The sequence below is a fragment of the Apium graveolens genome, chromosome 6, assembly GCF_009905375.1.
Source record: "Apium graveolens cultivar Ventura chromosome 6, ASM990537v1, whole genome shotgun sequence".
NCBI classification, from domain to species: domain Eukaryota; kingdom Viridiplantae; phylum Streptophyta; class Magnoliopsida; order Apiales; family Apiaceae; genus Apium; species Apium graveolens.
The window spans coordinates 224,730,358-224,735,269 of record NC_133652.1 but is presented as its reverse complement, the minus strand read 5'-3'; positions in this window follow the sequence as shown (position 1 = coordinate 224,735,269).

The following is a 4,912-nucleotide window of genomic DNA, read 5'->3' as shown; positions in this document are numbered from 1 at the left end:
AAGACTGATTTTGATGGAACCATTGTCAGAAACAAGGCAAAATTGGTGGCTAAAGGATATTCCCAACATGAAGGCGTTGACTATGATGAAACATTTGCTCCTGTTGCTAGGCTGGAAGCAATCCGAATTTTCTTGGCATATGCTTCACACAAGAAATTTAAAGTCTTTCAGATGGATGTCAAGAGTGAATTTCTCGATGAAGAACTTGAAGAGGAAGTCTATGTTGAACAACCACCAGGTATTGTGGATCCTAAACATCCTGATTATATTTATAGACTTGATAAAGCACTCTATGGACTAAAGCAAGCACCTAGGGCATGGTATGACACCCTTGCTCAGTTTCTGCTTGAAAGTGGATTCAAAAGAGGTACAATAGATAAAACTTTATTTTATCTAAATTAAGGTAAAGATATGCTTTTAGTTCAATTTTATGTGGATAATATCATTTTTGGATCAACTAATCAAAAACTGTGTGATAAGTTCTCAAAATTGATGCAATCAAGATATCAAATGAGCATGATGGGAGAGATGAGTTACTTCTTGGGATTCCTAATTAAACTGACTGATAATGGTATCTACATTAATCAGTCAAAGTACACAAATAATCTGTTAAAAAGGTTTAATATGCAAGAAAGTGCAACTGCAACTACTCCTATGACAACTGCTACAAAGCTTGATCCTCATGAAGGTACAACAGTTGATGTGACAAACTACAGAGGTATGATTGGTTCTCTTTTGTACCTAACGGCTAGCAGGACAGACTTTATATTTGCCACCTGTTTGTGTGCAAGATTTCAGGCAAATCCTAGGGAGCCACATGTCATTCCCTAACACTACAACAAAAATTACAGAAGGGGGGTTGAATGTAATTCTGACTACTTTTCTTTTAAGATTTTAAAATAGTTCTAACTCAAAAAATATATAAGTGTTTGATTTACAGATTATGGAATGAAGTAGTTATATAAATCTAACACAAAGTAATAAAAACACAAGCTTTTAAAACTTTCGGGTGGATTTGAAAGTATCCACCAGATATATATATATATATATATATATATATATATATATATATATATATATATCGAATGAGAACTCTGTGAAGCTTGAATAACTCACAGCTGCTTACAAGTAGAACAAACAAACTACAGAGAAATTCTTGACAAGTATAGCTTTTTCTATCTCTCTTTGAAATGTGTTTTCTTAGTTGAATGTTCTATTAGCTACACTTGGTTTATATATCACCAAGTTTACATGATAATAAAACAAGATAATAAAATAAAACATATCTAGTCTAACTCCATGCTGCTTCACTACTCTATTCCAGCATCTTTGAATATCTTCATAATTGCATGGAAATGGTAATGCTTCTTTGTTCTCAAATTGGTGCTTAACAGGCTACCACATTCCTTTTGCAAACACCAACATATATTTGAATTTGATCATCTGCCGGGTACATGTTTGTCATCCGTCGTGTAGCTTTGTTGATCATTCGCTGGGTAGCTTTGTTGATCATTCGCTGGGTAGCTATTTGTCACTTGACTCCATTTCACTTATACAAAATTACAAGGCATCTTATCTTTACACTTAATCAACCTATTCTACATATCCACTCGTAGTCAGCATGACTCAAATACTCTTACAAAATCTATACAAAGTTGTTTGCAGAAATGTGCTACAATACTTATTATTACATAAGCTACTCACCCGGTGGATGTCAAATTGTCATCCGTCGGGACTATATTATATCAGCCGTCGGGAATATATTTGATCATCCATCGAGTTCTACAAAATTCACTAAGTTAAATCTATTAAGGTGTTTTGTTTAATTTGTCATCAAGTTTACAACATATTCCTAACAATCTCCCTCAATTTATGTCTACTGAAATTGTAGCCATAAATTAAGAGAAACTTGATGATAACAAAACACCCTATAAATACAAATTAAAAAGTAGTAGATGAAACTGAAAAGTGCTACAAAATTTACTGAAAATTGAACCAAGCAAAGTATACAAAGAAGTTGCTCACAATCATTGTCAAGATGCTCCTCTAGCCTGAGCAGATAAATTTATTTCCTTGATTGTCTGGATTTCTTCCCAAGCCTCCTATTTTTCTCTTTTATCTGACTTTGGAGTTATCTGTGGAATTCAAGTTCATCAGTTTCAGATAAATCTAATATTTCTTGCATTTCCAAATGAGTCTCATTGCTAGAGATACTCAGTTGGTCATCCAGTCTGAAGAATCTTCTAACTCCCTTATCATCCATGAATTCCATCAGCCAATAAGGCCTCAAATGCACTCTCTTTCATGTAAAGGGAATAGACAAAGTTTTTGGAAGTGCATCTTTGGCTCTATTGCTCCTTAGCTCCTCTATTTTCTTTAGGACTATCCTCCTTGCATTCACATTAAATCCAAAGTTCTTCTTGAAGGATGAATAGACCTTTATCAGTACATATTGGCTTTCTTGAAGAATCCTGTGAAGTGGCCATGTGATCTCTTTCCCTCCCTTATACTTGAATACTAGCCATTCAGGAAGATGTATGTAGGAATCAATCCCTCTTACTTCTTCTAATTCTTCCAAGTAGAGGTTTATTTCAGAGAACTCCTTGATGTCACAGATGTATAAGAGATCTTCCTTGTTGACTGTGGGTTGAGATTTGGTTAGGGTCTTGGATCTGAGAGTCACAGGCTTCACTTTCTTGCTTGCTCTGGTCTTTGTCTTCTTTGGCTTGTTGAAGATTGGAAAGTTTAGTTCAGGAATTGGAAAACTATCCCAGTCTACTGGCTCATCCTTTGGAATTATGGGCTCACCTTAAATTCTTCAAATACTATTTAGGGTTTTGATGTCTGAGTTGAAGTTGTAGACTTTTTGGAAATGTTGTCTTCCATTTCCTCATCACTGAAGTCCAATTTTCTTTTGGAGTGAAGCTTGTATCTGAATCTTCTTTTATGTTGTAGTTCATCTTGCACTTTCTGATCTTGAGGTTTAACAATTACAGATGGTTGTGCAGAAATACAATTGACCTAGCCAACAGCTTCTTCTCATCTGGACTAGGTGTCCCATACACAATATCCATAGGATTTTTGTCTGAAAACCTTGAGTAGTTTCTTTTAGGCTTCATGATCAGATTTTCTTTTGGAGATTTGATGCAAGATGTTTGGCCTTTTTCCAGATAATTCATACTTATTTCATTCACTGAAATCTACTTGACTTGAGAGTGATGATTGAAGACTTTGTCTGATTTCTTAATCGGCCCAAACTTTTGTTGAATTTCTGCATCTATCTTTCTCCATTTATCATCTAGTTCCTTCTCCACAGTTGCATTTGTGTTAAAAGCCTTGGATTTGATGCATTTGTAGAGAGTTTAGATGGGCTTGTAAGAGAATCTTGGTGCCAGCATCTGTTGTAGATTGAATATCATTATGTATCTCCTGGATTTGATGGATGAGAGTGATCTTGAAATGTTGAAGATCACATTCCTTGGAGAATGCCCAAGATGGCAGGCCAGATCTAGAGCCGGTGCCTACTGCTCCTCCTATATCTATGGGCTCTTCACTATCATTATTATCATCTCCAAAAAGATCTTTAGATTCACCAGTGCCATAGTCTATATCATCATCAGCTTTAGGTGGCATGGATTTGATGGCATCCTTAGCTCTTTGCATGGATTGAGTGGTGTGCACCAAATTAAGCATTCTTTCAGCCTCCTCATTGCCCTGTACAACTAGTGTTTGATAAGATATAACAGGATGAGTAAATGTCTAAGCATCTAGGGAAATAGAATCTATGACAGCTTGATATTCTTGCTGAAATAGTCTTTTCCTTTCTGCATCACTGACATTCATTGACTCACTTGCAATGGTGTCCATCCTTATCTCTCTTATACCTACATTTCTCTCAATATCTCTCTTTTTTTGCATCAAGGGCTCCCCTTGGCTTCCCACCCTCACACCCTCACCTTCACCATCTAAGGTGGGACTCCACTCACTCACTCTTTTAAGTCTTGAAGAAATGGACTGCATTTGTTCACTCATATTTTCTCCTTTTTCCGGGGAGCAACCCAGCCTCTCACTCAGTTCACTCCCTTCCCTCAGTCCTAAGAGTGATTGTACTACTACTAAGTCCTTTGCACTTGTGATAATTAAAGAAATTTAAAGTTGTGCAGAGACTCCTGACGGATGAGGAATATCCATCGGGGTAGTAGTTTGGCTAGCTGACGGATGACTGCTGTTCGGCACATCCATCGGGATACAATCACTACTCGATGGATGAATGATATCCACCGGGATAGAAGAAATGAATGAGTTTGGAGTGGAGACTATTGTAGACTCTGTGCAGATTGATAAAAATTTGGGCACATATACCTCATTAGACTCCGAAAGAATTGGAAAGTGAGCCAACAAATCATCTAAAAGATGATGCTCACTTGCTTGGATTTTTGGATTCTCCAATAGAGTTAAAGATGGAGAATTTGGAAGTGATGTATTGATCATGTCAACATCCAGTGAGTGTGTGGGTGAATTTGGTGTTTCAGGTGCTTCAATTATTAAAGATTTTGGCTATGACTCCACATTTATTGGAGTCACATCAATCTAACTTTGAGAAGGTACAGTGACTGGGTCTTTAGCACCAGTTTGCACTGTGTGTGTTCCCTGTGCATCCCCAAGGGTTTTTGATCTTTTCTTTCTAGCATAAGTTTGTGGTGAACTAGTGTCCCTATCCCTCTTGGCCTATGCTCTTGGTTGGGAGCTTGTTTCAATAGTAGCATCCTTTTGGGAGGATGAAACTAGAAATGAGCTAAATTCCTTACTAACAACCACAGTTTATTGGGAAATTGTAGTGTGGCTAGGCTTGGGTACACTCATCTTACCAGCCTTATCCTTAGGGTTTCATTGATTTCCACCCTATCCCTCA